Source organism: Tamandua tetradactyla, chromosome 1, assembly GCF_023851605.1.
Source record: "Tamandua tetradactyla isolate mTamTet1 chromosome 1, mTamTet1.pri, whole genome shotgun sequence".
Lineage (NCBI taxonomy): Eukaryota > Metazoa > Chordata > Mammalia > Pilosa > Myrmecophagidae > Tamandua > Tamandua tetradactyla.
Window position 1 is genome coordinate 68,497,913 of NC_135327.1, and position 22,141 is coordinate 68,520,053.

Genomic DNA, 22,141 nt, shown 5'->3' on the forward strand with positions numbered 1-22,141 from the left:
CTTTCTGATGTCTTGCCAGTGATTTCCACAGTTCAAATCAACCAAAGGGCAGAGGACACGGGAAATGGGTGATGTTTTGCAATGAAGTCTGCCACTTGGAATAAGAGCAAGGCAGAGAAAGGCAAAGAACAGATGCAGTGGGGTAAAATGAAAATGATTGTTGCAATGGTAAGAGGTTTTGTATGTAAATGAATGAGCACAGGATCTGTCTGGCCCCTATCCAGTAAGGAATATTACATAGTCCTCCTCTTACCCATACGTTCCACCCCCTTCACATATTTTTAATTACACTTATTATATGAGATAATTATAGATTCACCAGCAGTTCTACAAAATAATACAGAAGGATGCCATGTGCCCTTTACCTATTTCTCCCAGTGGTGACAACTTGTAAAACAATATTGCATCTTGTAAAACAATACTGCATCTTGTAAAACAATACTGCAATATCACATCTAGATCTTAAGATTAATACAGTCAAAATACTGTATTAATTTCCACCACTCCAAGGATCCCTCACCTTGCCATTTTATAGTCACACTCACTTCCCTCCTGTCCTCACCCCCATGTTGTCCTTACCCATCAATACGTTCTCCATTTCTGCAATACTGCCATTTCAGCAGTGTTTATCTATGTGGAATCTTTAGTATATAGCCCTTTTAGGATTGGCTTTTCTCATTCAGCATAAGTTTCTGGAGATTCACACAAACTGTTGTGTGTATCAATAGCTTGTTCCTTTTCATTACTGAGTAGTATTCCATGGCGTTCTAGTTTGTTAGCTACTAGAATGTGATCTACAAGAAACAGAATGGATTTTAAAAGGGGGAATTTATAAAGTTGCTAGTTTACAGTTCTAGGGCCATGAAAATGTCCCAGTTAGAGCAAGTCTATAAAAATGTCCAAATTAAGGCACCAACAAGAGGTTATTTTCACCCAAGAAAGGCCGATGAAGTTCAGGGTTTCTCTCTCAACTAGAAGGCACAGGGCGAATATAGCAATGACTGCTAGCTTTCTCTCCAGGCTTCATTTTTCATGAAGCTCCCCTGGGGTGTTTTTCTTCTTCATCTCCAAAAGTCTCTGGCTGCGTGGGCTCTCCTGTTTCTCAAGGCTTTTTTGTGGCTCTCTCAGCTCTCAGCTCTCTCTCCAAAATGCTTCCTCTTTTAAAGGATTCCAGCCAACTAATCAAGACCCTTCTGGAATGGGTGGAGTCATATCTCCATCTAATCAAAAGTTAATACCCACAATTGGGCATGTCACTTCTGAATGGAAATAATCTAATCAAAGATTCCAATCCACATTAGTGAATAAGGATTAAAAGGAATGGTTGCTCCCGCAAGATTGGATCAGGATTAAAGCATGTCTTTTCTAGGGCACATAATCCTTTCAAACCAATACACATGGTAAGCATGTTTCACAGCTCTTTTAATTCATTCACCCATTGAAGGATATCTTGGTTGTTTCTAGTTTTAGACTGTTATGAACAAGTCTGCTATGAGCATTTGTGCACAAGTTTTTTGTGAACATTAGATTTTTATTTCTCTGGGATAAATGCCCAGTAGGACAATTGCTGATTCTTACGGTAGAAACATGTTTGGTTTTATAGGAAACCATCAGCGTGTTTTCCAGAGTGGCTGTACCATTTACTTTCCTACTAGCAATGCATGAGTGATCTTGTCTATACATAGGAGCAGCATGTAGTGTTGTCTACACACCAGACAACATCTGGTGTTCTCACTATTCTTTACTTTTGACATCTTGGAACATGCATAGCGGTATCTCATAGTGGTTTTAAATTGTATTTTCCTAGTTCAAAATTAATGATTTTGAACATATTTTCATGTGTTTTCCTATTATCCTCTTCAGTTGAGGCTATACAGATAAAATGAAGCAACTGTGCGTGTCTTTTGCCAATTTTCCACTGGACAGATTAGATTTTTGCTGTTGAGGTTTGAGAGTACTTCATATTTTCTGTATATTAGTCTTCTGTCAGATATCTAGTTTGCAAATGTTCTTTTGCAGTCTGCAGCTTGTATTTTCATCTTCTTTAGTGGGTCTTTGAAGAACAAAAGGATTTAATTGGGTTGAAGTCCAATTTATTATTTCTTCCTTTTATGTAGCATGCTTTTGATTTCAAGTCTAAAAACTCTTTGTCTAGCTCAAGATCCCTTAGATTTTTTTCCTTTGTTTTTGCTAAAAATTTTATAGTTTTATGTTTTATGGTTACACATTAAGTCTGTGATCCATTTCAAGTTAATTTTTCCATAAGCTGTGAAGTTTGGGTTGAAGTTCTTTTTTCCTTTTTTTTTTTTTTGCTTGTGGATGTCTACGTGTTCCAGCACCATTTGTTGAAAGGTTACCCTTCTGCCACTGAATTGCTTTTACACTTTGATCAAAAATCATTAAGGCATTTATTTTTGGGTCTACTTCTGTATTGCCTATGTAGCTCCATTGATATTTGTGTGTTTATCTCTACCAATTCCACACTGCTTGATTAGTGCTTCTATATAATAAGACCTGAAATTAAGGAAGCTAATTCCTCTCACTTTATGCTTCTTTCTTAAAGTTGTTTATAGCTATTCTGGTTCTTTTGACTTTCCATATAATTTTCTAATAATTTTGTCTATATCTATAAACAATCATTTCTTGAATTTTGAAAAGAATTTTGCTAAATCTGCATAGTAACTTGGGAGAATTTACATTTTTGCTATTTTGAATCTTCCAACCTATGAGTATAATCTCCATTTACTTAGATTTTCTTTGATTTATTTCATCACCATTTTGCAACTTTAGCATACATGCATCGACAGGTTTTCTTACAAATGCACTTAGCTATTTTCTTGCTTTAATGATTAAAAGTGGAATTTTATTTAATTCTCTGTGTCCACTTATTTGTTGCTGGTAAATAGAAATGTAATTCATATTTTATGCTTATTTTATATCCTATAACCTTGCTGAATTTACTCATTAGTCTAGGACATTCTTTTTAGATTCCTTGGAACTCTCCATGCAATCAATAATGTGCAAATAAGTATAATTTTTCTCATATTCCAAGATATTTAATCATTTTGTCATGTACATTTTCAAACATTTTTCTATATTTTTAAAAGTTATATCATGTGGTGCATACTGTTTTGTAACTTGCTTTTTCAGTATAACAATGTATTAGAAAACTGTTTCCATCTCATGTTAAAAAATCCATGACAGTGATTTTTTTGCAACTTACATCAAGAAACATATCATAAGAGCACTCTCTAAAAAAACCAGTAGATCAAAGAATAAATCAAGAAAAATAGGCTATACCTTGAGGCATAGAAAATGAAAATATAGCATGCCAAAAATTATGGATGCCCCAAAGGTGGTTTTGATAGGAAAATTTATATTTGTAAATGCCTACAATAAAAAAGGAAAAAGATCTTAAATCAGAGACCTAACCACACAATGGCAAGAGCTAGAAAAAAGAAGAGAAGAATCAATCCAAACTCAAAAAGCAGTAAGGAAATAACAAAGATCACAGTAGAGATAAATGAAATAGAGAACAACAACAACAAAAGTAATAGAGAATCAACAGAACCAAATGTTGGTGCTTTGAAAGGATCAATAAAACTGACAACTGTAAAACTGACTGACAAAGGAGGTGCAAATGTGGTTCTATGGTAGAATTCTCGCCTGCCATGTGGGAGACCCAGCTTTGCTTCCCAGCCCGTGCACTTCCCAAAACAAGCAAACAAATAAACAAGCAAATAAACAAAAATTCAACAAATGGTGCTGCAATAACAAGATACTTACACGGAAGAAGAATGAAATGTGACCACTGCCATACAGCATACACACAAAAAAATTGACAGAAAAATAGAGCAAAAACACAAATAACTAAATCAGAAATGAAAATGGGGACATTACTGCTGAGCCCACAGAAATAATGGATCATAAGATGATACTACAAATAATTGTATGTCTATAAATTAGATAACTTTTATGAAATAAAAAATTCCTAGAAACATATAACCTATCTATCCTGACTCAAGAAGAAATTGAAGGTCACAAATGTTGGATCAGTAGTCAAAAACCTCCCAACAGAGGAGGCCTAATGACCAAATATTCTCACTGGTAAATTCTAGCAAACATTCCAAGAAGAATTAATACCAATCCTTCTCAAAATATTCCAAAAAATTGAAGAGGAGGGAAAAATTCCTAACTCATTCTATGAGGCCAACATCACCCTAATACAAAGGCCTGATGAAGATACTACAAGAAAAGAAATTACAGACTAATATCCCGTATGGTATAAGTGCAAAAACATTCAACAAAATACTGGCAAACATAATCCAATAGCACATTTAAAGAATTATACACCATGACTGAGTGGGATTTATCCCAAATATGCAAGGGTATTTCAACATAAGAAAATCAATTAATGTAATGCACCACATTAACAGAATGAAGGAAAGAAAAAAGATTATTTTGATGCATAAAAGGTATTTGGCAAAATCAAGCACCCTTTTGTAATAAAAACAGTTCAAAAACTTGAGGTAGAAGGAAACTTCCTGTATTGGTTTGCCAAATGCTGCTAGAATGCAATATACCAGAAATAGAACAGCGCTTAGAAATAGAACTTATTAAGTTACAAGTTTACACTTCTAAGGCCACAAAAATATCCAAACTAAGGCATCCAGATAAAAATACTTTGACTCAGGAAAGACAGATGTCTGTCACATGGGAAGGCTGGCATCTGCTCATCCTTGTTTCCAATGATATTCCTCCCAGCTTCCGATGCCAGTGGTTTCCTCTCTAAGCATCTGTGGGCCTTCCTTTCTCTGGGACACAACTCTGGAATTCCCCGGCTTGCTGAGCATCTCATGGGAACACACATGGTGACATCTGCTGGGCTCTGCATCTCCAAACACCCATATCTAGGTATCTCTTTCAGTTCTGAGCAACCGTTTATTCTCCAAATTATTTCCCCTTTTAAAGGACTTCCCTTTGAATGAGGGGAAGTCACATCTCCACTTAAACAAAGGTCCCGCCCACAATGGAATAGATTATATCTCCATGGAAACAATCCAATTGAAGTTTTCCACCCTAAACAATACATCTGCCCTCACAAAATTGGATTAGGAAAGAAACGTGGCTTTTCTGGGGTACACAACAATTTCAAGCCAGCACACTTCCTCACCATGTAAAAGGCAAATATGAAGAATCCACAGTTAACAACTTGCCAAATGTTGAAAGCCTGAAAGCTTTCCCTCTGAGATCAGAAAAAGAAGAAGATGCCCACTATCACCAGTATTATTCAACATTGTATTAGAAGTCCTAGCAAGAAAAGTTAGGCAAGAAAAAACATAAGAGGCATCCAAATTGGAAAGTAAAAAGTAAAATTCTCCCTATTTGCAGATGACATGATCCTATATACAGAAAATCCTGAAAAATCCACAGAAGCAGGATGCCTCTTTGCAAAACTCAGTGGTGTTTCAATATACTAAAAAGAAATCAAGAAAAAAATCCAGTTAAAATAGAAATTAAAAGGATTAAATATATAGGGATAAAATTAATGATGTAAAGGATTTATCTCAGAAATCTATAAACTGCTGAAAGACATAAACAAATGCAAGGACATTCTGTCTTTATGGTTTGGAAAACTAAATATTGTTAAGATGTCACTCCTATCCAAAGCATTTTACAGATTCAATGCAATCCCAATCAAAATTTCAACAACTTTCTTTTACAGAAATGGAAAAGCCAATCATCAAATTCAAATGGAGGGAAAAGTGCCCTGAGTAGCCAAAGCCATACTTACAAAGAATACCATTGTAGGACTCATAGTTTCTGATTTTAGCACAAGGAAAGACAAAAAGACCAATGTAATCTAATTAAAAATTCAGAAATAAATATTCACATTGATTTTTGACACAGGTGCTACTTAGTAAGGAATGGATGTTAGTGTAACATAAAATCTCTCCAAAGAAATATTGGATACAAACGTCAGTGTGAACAGTTTAAAATTTTTGAGGGAAAATTATCATAAGCCTGGAACTCTACTTTAGCTGGGGCTTCAACATTCTTTCTCATTTCTATCTAATAATGGATTGGTGACGTTTGTAGAAGCATAAATCTGAAAATCCAAATATTAAAGGCAATGGAAAAAGGTTATGTTGCCTGCACGCACAGACATGCATGCACACATTTTCATGCTTCTTAATTCATTCTTTTCTATTCAAGTCTTTTCTGAAGATATTAGTTACCTAAAAACTTCATTAGCACCTGATGGTGACACAGAAATAAGGAAAATCCAATGCTTACCCTCACAAATGTTCAAGTTTAGTAAAAGGCGAGTCTAAGCACAGATGGTCATTATTGATCTAATAATTGCTGACCTGGTGGGAAGGGGATTGAGGGTGGTTCATTTTGTGCCCAGATCCCATTAGCTGCCTTCAAACACAATTATTATAATTATTACAGAAAGGAAATTGCCTCACTCGTTTTACCTAATTTGCTGAAGTTTTCCCAAAATGTTTTCCTAACTTTTATTCTTGATTATATAAATTCCCAATAACATATTTCTGTGGTGTTACACATGTTGTTTAGGCTTACAAGTTGCAGAAGGGTCTTTTGTTTTGAAAGATAAATCAACATATACACATGACAAGTTAGCTTCATAATTGAGAGAGTTGAAAAATAATGTGGAAGAGGAATATCTTGGCTCATGGTCAGTGTATTTCAGGGAAACAAAATTTATCTTTTATCAACCTTTCCTGGAAATGTCCATGTAATGAGAATATTAGCTCTTTTTATAAAATTAGATGATTCATTTAAGCCATTCTTGGGAGAGCGTTCTTACAACTTTGCCACAAGTAATTTGTGTGACGGTATTTTTACATTTATGCAGTTTATATTTTGTGGTATTATATCAGGAAAAAAATGCTTGCTTGAGCCCCATTTTGGTAAATGAAATCTTACAAGCTCATGATTTAATTTTTAAATTCAACCAACAAATATGAGATGCTTGCACTAAGCCATGAATGATGCTTCCTAATATGTCATGACTTGCCTTCTTTTAAGAAAAAAGGATAGCTTCTGTTTCAAATTATTAGCATTCTATTTTCCACTACTGTGAGGTTGTCCCATTGGGAAGACACAGAGCATCAAGTATTTAAGGTGACTCTAAACTTCAGAGACTTTGTCCATTCTGTTATTTTGTATGTATGTATGTATGTATGTCTATGCATGCATGTGCACACGCAAAGTCTTCAAGTATATTGAGAAGCAAAAAGGAGCTTTAGCTCTACTACTCCTTAATATTATTTTGAGAATGATTAATAGTCTCAAGACCCCATCTATCCCAAATAAAATGTACTAATTTTTTCTCTCATCCTTGACAACTTCCTCACCTGTAACCTCACATATGTCACAAAATCCTCTGAATTCTACCACTTAGACTTTACACATTTATCCCTTTATTTCTTAACTTCATACCCAACCAGCTGGTCTGCTGTGAACCTCCATCCTTCCCCATGAAGCTACTTAGATTCCCACACTCTATATATGCCACCCGGAGGTGGAAAACAGGGTAAATATCTGAACCACCCAAGCGAATTTGATCATGTCTTTGCCAGGCTTAAAATGCTACCTGCTGCCCACCACATAAACCACTTGAAGACTGCAAAAACCTTAAAATGGAAGACGTTTTTAGGAGTGGGACTGAAAGTGGAATATTGCATAATGGGAAAGGCCCTCTCAAGTAGGAAGAAAATTGGGGAGGTGCTGTGATAGAAAGAGCATGGTGGGGGTAAAAGTTTAGAAGCTGTTGGTTAGCTCAGATTGTCAGAGAAGGGGAAAGAGGGTCCTTCTGGGGTTAGACAGACACCATCAGTGGAATGACATCAAGGCAAGGAAGCTGGACCAGGTGATCCCCTCCCATCCTCCTCCCAGGAAGATTTGAGAAGATTCTACCAGCAGCCAAGGGCACAATGAGAGGGTCAAAGAAAGGTCAGGTACGAAAACCTCTACATAGACAAATACCGAGTGTGGATAGCTTCATTTGGGTCCGGTTTTGTTTTCTTTCAATTGAGATAATGTATAGGGAGGCAAATATATAATATATAAAACATATAAAGATATGTAAATACATAGAAATATAAAACTGGAGTTAATTCTCTGCATAGTTTAATTTGCATTTATTCATAGATATATCTTTATGCCATTAACTAGTTACTCCTTAAAAACAGGTTTTGACAACTGTGGTAGTTAGATTCAGGTGTCAACTTGGCCAGGTGAAGGTGCCTAGTTCTATTACTGTGGACATGAGCCAATGGCATGTGAACCTCATTTGTTGCTGATTACATCTGCAGTCGGCTAGGAGGCATGCCTGCTGCAATGAATGACGCTTGACTTAATTGGCTGGTGCTTAAATGAGAGAGCCCAACATAGCACAGCCCAAGCATCTCAGCATTCCTCATCTCAGCACTCACAGCTCAGCCCAGGCCTTTGGAGATGCAGAAAGGAATCACCCCGGGGAAAGTTGTTGGAACCCAGGAGAGAAGGCAAGCAGAGATCACCCTGTGCCTTCCTGCGTAAGAAAGAAACTCAGTTGAAAGTTAGCTACCCTTCCTTTGAAGAACTATATGTTAACTAAATAAATCCCTTTTTATTGAAAGCCAGTCCATTTCTGGTGTGTTGCATTCCGGCAGCTAGCAAACTAGAACAACAATCACTGTAGTGTGACTTCTCCATTGCCTCATTTATTGATACTATGTTTGTTTATTTGTCAGTTCCACATTCTTGTAATCACACATGAAACCAGTTTGTTGAACTGAGTGATCCTAGAAGGGCACAGACACAGAACAAATTTTCTTTTCTCCAATCGCTTCCAGTCTGTAAAATGGCCATTATCTCTATTTTAGAAACTTTTGGACAGATGCCATAGTTATTGGGTAAGTTATTAAACAACCAATCTCAAGGTTATATCTGATTTAAATCTCATCCTCCTGCCTCTGACTTGCTCTTTCACTTGTCTTCCCTCCCCTTGCAGGGATGAGAGGTAAAGCTTTGTAGGTATTCTTTTCATTCTTTTCAAGAAGGCTCAACTCACTATCGCTGGGCAGTAGCGGGAGAGTTTGGGAAGAGGCCCAGCCGCCTGTGACCTGTCCCTTCCTGCAGATGGCCAGCACAGCCCTGAAAGCCCACTCTGTGCAAGATCTCACCTGGTGAGCCATAGAGACTTGAGTGGGGCCAATTGGCCTGGGGCCATTTTGTCAATTCTTTGTAAAAGATGTCCTTTTATATTGTCACTATCTCTCCCCGAGTACAGGCCATTTAACATAACTTTTCCCCAGCTTTCCCCAATTTTATGCTAGGTCCAAGGAGATAGAAATGCCCTTATTAAAACTGTGGGTAGAGAGAAAAGATTAGGAGAACACTTATGAAGAGACTTAGAGCATTTTTACGATTGTGGGTGGTTTTAATTCTCTGCCTTCTATCATATTTTTCACATTTTCTATGGGGCATGTCAACAATCAGATACAATTTTTATTTAAAAAGATTAGTAGACTTCCAGTCCCAGGCTAGATGGGGTTCTAATTCTCTAATTACAGCCAAAAATCCTGGACAAAAGGTCAGGCAACTAATAGAAGATTCTGAAAAGATGAGCAAATGACCTTGGGACTTGAGGAGCCAAAGTAAGTTCCCTGGCTTTTGTTTTGCTTTGTTTTGTTTTGTTCTGTTCTCTTTTCTTTTCTTTTGTTTTGTCCCCATATATCCCAGCCTGGGTGCTAGAGAAGCCTGCCACTCAGCATTGCCAATAGGCACAGACTAAAACCAGTCCCCAGAATGCCCACTCTTACTAGAAAAAGACCTGGGAAGGGTAACTCTGACCACAAAACCCCTTGGCTATACCCTTAACTCCAGACAACATCCCAGCTCCCCTAATTTCCCCCCACCAGTGCTGTCACCAGGGAAACTGTGGCTGTTATTTCCTTTAATTTTTCTATAATTGGATTTGATTTGTATATTGAAGTTTTGTTGTTTTTTTTTCTTCAGCGGTGGCAGACAGCCAATTTTTTGTTATGCTCTCTTGCTCGGTTAACAGTTGGCTTACCCCTTGAATCCTGGTTATACCCCACCCGCTCTGTTCCTTGAATCTAAGTCCTGATGTACAGCCCAGGGAAGGACACATCAAGTCTTCAGCTAAACCTTGGTCATCTCTCCATCCAGCATTGGGTACTGGGTTTCCTCCTCTTGCCCTTGGGCACTGTGCCCCTACTCCCATCATGTCATCATCTTCAGAGAGGTTTGTGTTCCCACCACATCTATAATGTAGGCTCACAAGTCGGCTGAGAACAAGCCAATCTCATGAGTTCTTAGGGCTGGGAGATGGGAAACTACTGTGAAGTGATCTCCCCGGGGCTCCTGTCCGGGTTTACGCCCTCTTGGCCCAGTGCCCCGCCTGCCTCTCCACCCTCTTGCGCATAGGCCTTGGTGAAGCAGCAGCCATGGAAGATTGGAGTTAGTACTCCAACCTCCAGATGGAAGAAGAGAGTCTGGGGTCTCTTCTCTCAGACTTCTAAAGCTGCTGGGTCTCTGTTCAGCTATGACATCCCCTCCCTTAGGCCTAGAACGTGATGAAAAGGCACATGAGACAGCAGTGGAGGGAGTAGAGGTGTCAGACAATAATTCCAAATGTCCTCTCACAATGATTCTGCCTGCTGACCCCATATTATTCTGTGATTTTGCCCTTGTTAATTCATTCTAAACTGTTCCAAATATTTCTAAAATTCAGTACTATAATTTGTACGTATCTTTCCCATTCATATGGCTATATGATAGCCTGATTTCTTGGAATCTACTAAATTTATGAAATATGACAAATGTCAATTTATGCCTTTTCAGTTATAAAAAATGTTTTGGGTTGGACCACATTTTCCCTAGCCTTGATTCCAAAAATATGTTAACTCAGTAAAATAAATTAGTTCTCCTAATTTGAAAATATCTGACAGGTGCCTGAGAATTTTATGGATACACCTAAATGCTTCAGCTTGTAGTATGGTTCTTCAATATTATGTGACATAATTCATTTTATTAAACAAGTAGTTAAAACACATTTCCATACATAGAAACTCTTTAAATGATTTAGTGATCAAAATTCTTGAGTGAGAATATTATCCACAAATTCCACAAAATTGTGATACCGTTTGGGGCTCATTTATTTTATTTTATTCTATAATTTTTAAGTCTGTGGAATGCCAGCAAAAATAAAAATAGCACTGAATAATATGTGACATTCAATGTGCTTGACATTCTTGGTCATTCTTTCTAGAGTTAACTTTTTATTTTATTACCGATTTGTGGCATGAAAAACCATACAAACATATGTACACATATGAATTCCCCATTTATGAGCAGCCAAATTGCAAACAGCCGACACATAAGAATGGTTAGTCGATTATTTTGCTTTCTAAGGGCAACGTGCAGTTGTCCGGTGTCCTCTCCACACTTCCCACTCCACTCTGCAGAACCCTCAGCTGTTTTAGGCCTCTTGTGTCATCTTTGTCAAACATACTGGCCAACCTCATCCCTTGACATCAAACCACATTTCCTGTAGGTGCAACTGTCTCTGACATCCTGGCCATAGTTGAATGGCCCAGAAGTTAAAACTTGTTTCAAGCTTGGCCATTAATTAAATAGTCTTCAGAGTTTAGCTAAAACTTAAAAAAATGAAAGAAGAGTTTGTCCTACTGCTGGTGTTCATCCCATAAGAGTGATGGACAGAAGATAGGGTGGCAGGCTCATCCAACGTTTGTCCTAACCTGGACTGCAGTGAGAAAACATGATTCTATAGACAGAGAGAAGGGAAAGGGAGAGAGATTAAGTGTTATTTGAGTTCCTGGGTCATTATTCCCAAGGACTTGGTGCTGTCTTCTCCCTCGACATATGTGGATGCTTCAACCCCTGACTGGATGTAATATGATTCTTTACTATCTCTTTTGAATTCTCTTATCTGCCTAAGCTGATTTGAGATGGATTTCTGTCACCTACAACCAAGGGAATTCTAACTGGCATAGTATTGAAGGATTCAGATTCTCATATTAGACTGCCTGGGCTTTAATTCTGGCTCTATTACTTATAAAATGTGCCACAATAAACAGTTGTCTTGACATCTCAGTCTCCCTATCTTTAAAATAAGAAAAGCAAGGCTATTTTACTCCTGGAATATTAAATGAGATGATGTAAGTAAAGAAGTTACCAAGGGCTTGGCTTAAGAACTGAGGCCCTCAACTCCCCAGGAGGAGAGGTCTTCCCCATGGCAGGCAAGAATTCAACCACTGAGCTACCCTTGCACACTCTGAATTCACCATTTTGTAGTCATCATAGTAATATCTGATTCAAGCAGTAATGATCAATGGATCTTAGTGGGAGAAAGTTTTATGATGAATAAGATACTTGCATAGTCTGTGCATTTTTCCTCATAGATTACTTTTTAATTACAATGGTAAAATTTCACAGTGCAGAAGCTTGGAAGACACCATCAGAGCCTCAAAGCAAACACTCCCAATCATGGAACCTCTTGGTGTGACTCACAACGACATGGTCACTTCTGTGATAGCCTCTTGGTGTGACTCACAACGACATAGTCACTTCTGTGATACCCCTGCCAAAAATGTGCCACTCAAATCTATCACGAAGAAACAGAGGGCCATGGTATAAAATAAATGTGCTGCACCCTTCAGAGAGTTTGAAGTCATAAAAGATAATGGCTGACCTACTACTGCTCCAGATTAAAGGAACTTAGAGAGAAGGAAACTGATTCTTGGTTAAATCCTGGACTGGGAAAAAAAATGTCCTGAAGGATATCACTGGGACAGAAGTCAACTTTTGAATAAATAATAGTATTCTAACTATATTAAATATCCTGATTTTGGTCATTGTACTATGGTTGTCCTTGTCTATAGGAAATACCAAACTATATAGAGATAAAATGACATCACGACTCCAATTTTCCCTCAAATATTCTAACTAAAAATAATATATATGTAGATTTGTATAGATAGTATATGTAGGGGGAAAGCGAGAAAGATATATCAAATATGGCAAAGTACAAACAACTATTGAATCTGGGTAATGTGTTCGCAGAAGAAATTTATACAAATCTTGCCATTTTGTTCTGCTTGTATCAAAATTAAAATTTAGGAAAATGTATATTCGCATGTATAGATATATGACATTACAATAAACATATGTTGGAAAATATCAACAGAGATATGCAGGAGTCCTTTGTTCTCTTTTTGTATCTTTTTTGTAAATTTGAAATTATTTCAAAATAATAATTTAAAACACACTTTGAAAATAAAATTTATTCATCCCTACCACAAAAATTCCCATGATAGAGGCTGAAATGGCAGACTTCCTTTGAATCCGTGGGTTTTGTCATCTAGGTGGGGACTCTGACAATGAAGATTCATTCTGCAAATTATTCTGGGACCTGGGGGTCCTGTCTGAGTGAGGCATGGAGCTGGAGGAGACAGTGACATAGTGAAGACAGAAAGGGAAAATAACTTACTCAATGGGCCGGGGGCGAAAAAAGAGCAAAGAATCAACACACAAATTCCAGTGGTTCCTTACAACTGGAGGAAAATGTCAAACATCGTCTTTAACCTCAATTAGCAGTTCTTGAAAAAAAATTAAGTTTTGACTGCATAAAATTGAAAATGGGTGTAAAACTAACTTAAGTAACTTCAATAAAATAAAAGTAGATTTTGCAAAATGATTACAGCAAATATGTCATAAGTACATGTCTAGTATTTAAAGAGTTCATGGAAGGTGATAAGAGAAACATCAAGTCCCAATGGATTAAAAAAAGCATATATACATACACAAAAAATGCAAACTGCAAGAAAATGAACAAGAAAGTATTCTAAGTCTGGTTATTTACTTTTAATATTAAATTCATCACTTCACAAATGCAACCTGACAGCCAAGAATGTATCTCAAAAAAAATCTCAATGCTTTTAATAATAAAAGGAAATAATTATGTTACAAATATAATTAGCAAAAGCAAAATGTAAAATTGAATTTAGGCAGTTAACTTGGGGAACATAAATTTAAAATTTTAGCATTAATCACTGTCTGGTAAATTATTATTTTTATTCTAATTTTTCTGCTTTTCTCTGTCAACCAAAGTTATACGGTACATTTAAAATGAAGAAAAGGTAGTGATTGATTTTAAAATTCTTTACTTTTGAATCGCTCCTTTCATTCTAATTCTATAAGTAGCACAGGAATCTACCTTGTAAAGGAACCTCCTTTACTGGCATAGAATTTAGACTTTAAATGAATCTTTCAGAATAATAGCACATTTAGAAAAATAGCCTGTTTCAATGACATAAATACTTATATTTTTGAGCAACTTAGATTTGAGTATAAAATTACAATTTCTTTTAGGGTAACTGATACATAAAATATTTTGGACTAAGTATTTTTATTCACAAGTCCTGCAGGGCTCCTTCAGCCCTTTAATTGTGTTTTTTTATCTGTAAGGAGTAACCCTTAAACCTCTCTCTCTGGGTGATATGAATTAAAGTTTCAGAAAGAAGAGCATGCCATTTAATGAAGGAATTACTTAGCCTTTGGGGATCGTGCAGCTGTTCCAGCTGCTGGGAAGACTGTGGCTTCCTGGTCCCAATTTAAAGCAATGAGTATGTAAAGAACCACTCTCAGAATTCTGGACTGGGGCACTGGCAGTGAAAGGAAGCCCTATTCCTATGAGAAAGCAGCCTCTAATCCACAATCCCCAAGTGGGGAAGTCAGGGTGAAAATGGCAATCTTTGGGGTTGATCGTGTCCCCCAAAAGACATGCCCAAGTCTGAACCCCTGATCCTGTGAATGTGACCTTATTTGGAAATGGAGTTTTTATAGATGTGATTAGTTAAGATGAGGCCAAACTGGAGTAGGGTAGGCCTTGATCCAGAATGATAGGTGTCCTCAAAGAAGGTAAATTTGGATGGACAGACACAGGAAAAAGGCCATGATATGCTAAGGATTGCTGGCAAAAACCAGAAACCAGATGAGGGAAGGAAGGATTCTCCCTACAGATTTCCAGGGGGAACATGGCCCTATGAACAACCTGATTTCAAACTTCTGGCCTCCAGAACCTTGAAACAATAAATTTCTGGTATCCCTCCAATTGGTGGTACTTTGCTATGGCAACCCTTGGGAACTAATACAGGCACAAAACTGAAGCCAACAATAGGGCCAGCACTTAGCAACTGTCAATAGATGTTTTTGGTGAATAAATGACTATTAAAGAAAGGTGTTTCTTTAATTTCACTTTGGAAAACAGAATCACATTGAGGAAAGAACATTAATTCTGGAGTGTTTAGTTCCTATATCAAGGGTCCACAAACAATAGTCCTGGGCCAAATACATTTGCTGCCTGCTTTGATGAATAAAGTTTTACTAGAACACAATCATGCCTGTTCTTGTACATATTGCTCACAGCTTTTTTTTTGGGTGCAAAAACAGCAGAGTTAAGTGGTTGCAACAGTGACCCTATGTTCCAAAATGCCTAAACTATTTACGATCCAGCTCTTACAGGAAAAGTTGGCCAACCTTGCACGGGTCAATCTTCCCAGGTGCCTCTCTTTAACTTGATGATGTTTTTACTTTTTGTTCTTACTGGAAATGTTTGTAGTTGACATCAGGAACAAAAACAAAATTAAGGGCTTCACTCAAGCTTTTGTTCTAACAAGTTTATAACTAGTCCAGTAATTTACCTTGGTAGGAAATGAAACTTAGACTTCCCATAAATTTCAGAAAAAGAGTACATTGAGCCATTAGCTTATTGCAGCTTTATTTATATAGACATTGGGATGCCTTCCTATGAATACATTCTGTATAAAAGAGCACAGTTGCAATGATACCATGATCTACACCAAACCAAGTAAAATTTATGGTCTGAGAAAATGCTTTCTCTAGGAAGTCAATGTTATGAAACAGGTTCAGATCAACAGCAACATGCTTATCTCCAGATTTCTTTGTTTTAGTCCATTTTTTTTCTTCTAAGAAGGTCAAAACTCCTTGAAAAAAGTTCCAGAAAATAATTCCAGGAGAGCCAGAAGATAGAAAGAAGGTACAGCATGGAGAATGGGAGTAGAAGAGGACTTCACTGTTCTTTGTAGATGACAGTTCTACATCTCAAATTGTGTTATATGCATTCCAGGCTGCTGAAGGGATTTGCTTCCACAGCAACCTTCCCAGATTAGAAGGGCATATGTTGCTATATGACTATGGCCACTTTCGGGTAATGAGATTCACCCTTCGTTTTCTCCCACCTTATCCATCTCCATGTCATCATACCAAATCATTCTGAACCTCAGCTCCAAATGCAACAACTCACTAACACAGGAAGCCATCTCTCTAATTCACAGATGCTCTGGAAGGATCAGAAGACTCCATGCCAAACTTGAGCCATGCCCCCAAACTGCCTCATATCTTAGAACTTCAATAAGACCATCACCTTCCTGATTATTGAATCCCAATATGCTCCTACTCTACGATTGGGCCCCAAGCATCCCTTGCACTCAACTTCTGTTGCATTGCTAGGTTAAGGTCTGGAGTTTAAGCATAACTGGTTTTTGTGTGTTGTTGCTGTCTTCCAGAGATAGTGTGTCTTTTTTTTTTTTTTTTTTTTTTGCCATCAGCAGGCATTGGAAATCAAACCCAGGTCTCTGGCACGGCAGGTCAGAACGCTGCTACTGAGCCATCATGGCCCACCCAGTATGTCTTTTTTGTGTTTCTTTGTTTTTGTGTGTGATATATTTGGAAATATTTTAGACTCACTGCTTATGAAATAAACTTGCACCTGTACTAGGTCTTTCTAGACATGAAATATCACTAGATAGTGTTTATATGGTCCACAGTTTACTATCTTTGGGAATGGGCACAAATCTATTTTGATTGAAGGGAGAGGGTGATACACTGCATGAAGAACTGTTCTTAGAGGCATGGTCTCTTGAAATACTAACTGGAGGAATAACTGGTGAGGCAGACAAGGATCAACAGAATGGAGGAAGGACCTGATTGCATGATGGGAAAAAAAGTGTGGTGAAGATGAATGTGGGAAAAGTGAAAGCACTGAAACCTGTTAAACCAAGTGACCCTTTTTCCCACCTAGAAGTAGGAATCCCCAACATCACCCACCACCTGACTCTGGAAAGTTGAAGTCAACAGAAGAAAAGGGTTTCTGTGATCACACAGGGGGAGTGAGGGACTGATTTGGGCACGATGCCACTTTCCCATTATGGGATGCAGTCCAGTGTGATGAATAGAGAGGATTTGGGTCTTGAAAGTCCACCTCTGCCAGACCATTGCAAGATTTTAGACAATTCTTAAGGCCAGTTGGTTTTAATGACTTCCCCTGTAAATTTTATGAAAAAAGGTATCATGTATAAGCAATGAGATGATATTAAGGGAACTCAGCTAATTCAGAAGTATTATTTTCTATTTCTTTCTCCTTTCCCATCAAAGGTAGCCCAACTCAAATGCATGGAAGTTGTGGTCCATGTTCAAACTCAGTGTCCATGTATCCAAAAATTGACTATATTTGAAAACATCAGAGTTTAGTCATTCCACTAAAGGGGTGGATTTTCCATGAAACTAATGAAGCTGAGGCTTTAGGTCCTATGGTTTGAACCAATCCCTATCAAGGCCCTGGAAAGAGACCCTAGCAAAGAGTGTACGTGGACATGTGTGTATCTTAAAGCTTGCACAAGTAAATATTTTAAACACACTTGATTGAGAATGTGTCTCTTTCCTCTCTGACTTTTACCTCACATTTTTCCTTGTATAAGTTGACCCTGGAGTAAACTTTGGGGATCTGGTTAATGGGATGTTGAGTCCCCTTTATCAGGGGTTTAGTGAGATATTAAACCCTTCTATAGATAGAGTTAATTTATTGCTAGCTGTCCCAGTGTCAAAATAACTTCTAGAAATACTTCTTCCTTCCACAGTGCCAACTCATATACCATTATGATGTGAAGGTGCAGTGCAACATTTTTTTGATAATAAGATTATGTCTTAGCATGCCCCACACTGGAAGAATGAATACACCGGTTTAAATCTGTTGTGTATCCCAGAGAAGCAAGCTTTTAAATCTTCATTCCATACTGCTGGTGGGAGATTTTTTATTGTTTCCATGGAGATGTGTTTCCACCCTTTCAAGGTGTGTTGCTTGTTGGAGCCCTTTAAGAAGGAAACATTTTGGAAAAAGCTTTAGAACCACTGCAACCAACAGAGCCAACAAAAGGAAAACACCCCCCTGGGAAACCTTATCAAATGAGGAGAGAAAGATAACAGATATTGCTATGTGCCTTCTCAGTTGAGAGAGAAACCCTGAACATCATCGGCCTTCTTGAACCAAGGTATTTTTCCCTGGATGCCTTAACTTGGACATTTTCATAGCCTTGCCTTAATTTGGACATTTTTACAACCTTAGAACTGTATACTTGCAACTTAATAAATTCTCCTTTTAAAAAGCCATTCTGTTTCTGTACATTACATTCCAGTAGCTTTCAAACTAGAACAATGGGGATACTAGAAAAGAAACTGTTTCAATTGCACCACACAAGAATCCTACTGGAGGAAAATCCTTCCAATCATCAAGTGAATCGGGGTGAGCAGATGACTTGATCCTCATCATGGCAGGGATAGACTGAATGATTAAGCCTGCATGTTCAGAAATGCATGAAAATTAATTTTTCTTTGTATTGTAAATTCACAAAAGATAGAATTGATGAGCAAGCCTGTGTCTAGTAGGCAGAAATCTGTAAGGACTTAGATCTCTGTGATTGAACATTTCATGTTTTATATGCATCTAACAGGTCAGATCTAACGTATCTTGTCCTGAATACTACAGAGGATTAAACAAGAAAAGGCATGCAAAATTTGCTTCCAACACAGCCAAACAGTCTAAAGAAACAAGTATCCCAGGGATGAAACTTAGGTATATTTTCATCATAAAGTTACCATACATATTAGAGTAATATATGATTTTAAGAATTTGATTATACAACAATAACAAAACTTCTTTACAACACTTGCTTGAATTGTTCTGGTTAATCAGAGTAAGCAACAAAATATTAATTATAATCAATCATTAAACAAGGAAATTAAAAAATTCTATGAAAACTTACTACTTATCTATAAAATATTTGATAGATATTTTCCCATATTTGACAATAATAAGCAGTTATGAAGCTAAAAGAAATAATCCTTAACTGCCTAATAATAGAGAACAAATATTTATCAAACTTGTTAGACAGGCCCAATTGTCTTTCTATGCTCTCTATGGAAGAGCAAGTTCATATTGAATAGGTGGTAAAGAAGCATGCAACCATAAATGCAACAAAACAATATTCTAGGGCTATGTCATGAGTCATATTAAGTTACTTTTTGCACTTTGTGATGTTTCTAGCATCTTTCAGCTCTTTAAAAAATTATTTGTGGTGATTTTTTTCTTACTGCAATTAAATATTCACTCTTTCTTTTTTTGTATGCTGTGTGCTGTACGGGGTCACATTTCATTCTTTTTCCATGTGAATATCCTGTTATTACAGCATCACTTGTTGAATTGGGGGGGGGGGGAGGAAAGTGCATGGGCTAGGAATAGAACCTGGGTCTCCAGCATAGCAGACGAGGATTCTACCAATGAACTACCCTTGCACCCCATCACTTTCATATTTAATTTTATATTTTTAATTTTATAATCTTTTTCTTAATGAAGGAATTCAAATTAAGTAAGCTTCAGGTCTCACGCTACCCCATCAGCCCCTGCTCTCAATCCACTTTTTTTTATTTATTTATTTTTTGCATGGTCAGGTACCGGGAATCGAACCCGGGTCTCCAGCATGACAGGCAAGAATTCTGCCACTGAGCCATTGTCACACTGCCCTCAATTCACTTTCGATCAAGGTGGAACGAACATTTTTTCCAACTCATGATAGTTTTTTTATTATTTTCTGGTTGAAATAAAATGGAGTTAATTAGAAATCTGTCAGTTCATTATAATTTATGCATAGCATATATAAGTAAAGATGTATCTTTGAGGAGCATAGATTTTTTTTTTTATTAATTAAAAAAAGAATTAACAAAACAATTAGAAATCATTCCAATCTACATGTACAATCAGTAATTCTTAATAACATCACATAGTTGCATATTCATCATTTCTTAGTACATTTGCATCGATTTAGAAAAAGAAATAAAAAGACAACAGAATAAGAATTAAAACAATAACAGAAAGAAAAAAAAACAAAAACAAAAAACCTATACCTCACATGCAGCTTCATTCAGTGTTTTAACATAATTGCATTACAATTGGGTAGTATTGTGCTGTCCATTTCTGAGTTTTTATATCCAGTCCCGTTGTACAGTCTGTATCCCTTCATCTCCAATTATCCCTTCTCTTTTTTTTTTTTTTTAATTAACGGAAAAAAAGAAATTAACCCAACATTTAGAGATCATACCATTCTACACATGCAATCATTAATTCTTAACATCATCACATAGATGCATGATCATCATTTCTTAGTACATTTGCATTGGTTTAGAAGAACTAGCAACATAACCGAAAAAGATATAGAATGTTAATATAGAGAAAAAAATAAAAGTAATAATAGTAAAATCAAAACAAAACAAAACAAAACAAAACAAAAACCTATAGCTCAGATGCAGCTTCATTCAGTGTTTTAACATGATTACTTTACAATTAGGTATTATTGTGCTGTCCATTTTTGAGTTTTTGTATCTAGTCCTGTTGCACAGTCTGTATCCCTTCAGCTTCAATTACCCATTGTCTTACCCTGTTTCTAACTCCTGCTGAACTCTGTTACCAATGACATATTTCAAGTTTATTCTCGAATGTCCGTTCACATCAGTGGGACCATACAGTATTTGTCCTTTAGTTTTTGGCTGGATTCACTCAGCATAATATTCTCTAGGTCCATCCATGTTATTACATGGTTCATAAGTTTATCTTGTCTTAAAGCTGCATAATATTCCATCGTATGTATATACCACAGTTTGTTTAGCCACTCTTCTGTTGATGGAGATTTTGGTTGTTTCCATCTCTTTGCAATTGTAAATAATGCTGCTATAAACATTGGTGTGCAAATGTCCGTTTGTGTCTTTGCCCTTAAGTCCTTTGAGTAGATACCTAGCAATGGTATTGCTGGGTCGTATGGCAATTCTATATTCAGCTTTTTGAGGAACCGCCAAACTGCCTTCCACAGTGGTTGCACCCTTTGACATTCCCACCAACAGTGGATAAGTGTGCCTCTTTCTCCGCATCCTCTCCAGCACTTGTCATTTTCTGTTTTGTTGATAATGGCCATTCTGGTGGGTGTGAGATGATATCTCATTGTGGTTTTGATTTGCATTTCTCTAATGGCCAGGGACATTGAGCATCTCTTCATGTGCCTCTTGGCCATCCGTATTTCCTCTTCTGAGAGGTGTCTGTTCAAGTCTTTTTCCCATTTTGTAATTGGGTTGGCTGTCTTTTTGTTGTTGAGATGAACAATCTCTTTATAAATTCTGGATACTAGACCTTTATCTGATATATCATTTCCAAATATTGTCTCCCATTGTGAAGGCTGTCTTTCTACTTTCTTGATGAAGTTCTTTGATGCACAAAAGTGTTTAATTTTGAGGAGTTCCCATTTATTTATTTCCTTCTTCAGTGCTCTTGCTTTAGGTTTAAGGTCCATAAAACCGCCTCCAATTGTAAGATCCATAAGATATCTCCCAACATTTTCCTCTAACTGTTTTATGGTCTTAGACCTAATGTTTAGATCTTTGATCCATTTTGAGTTAACTTTTGTATAGGGTGTGAGAGATGGGTCTTCTTTCATTCTTTTGCATATGGATATCCAGTTCTCTAGGCACCATTTATTGAAGAGACTGCTCTGTCCCAGGTGAGTTGGCTTGACTGCCTTATCAAAGATCAAATGTCCATAGATGAGAGGGTCTATATCTGAGCACTCTATTCGATTCCATTGGTCGATATATCTATCTTTATGACAATACCATGCTGTTTTGACCACTGTGGCTTCATAATATGCCTTAAAGTCAGGCAGCGCGAGACCTCCAGCTTCGTTTT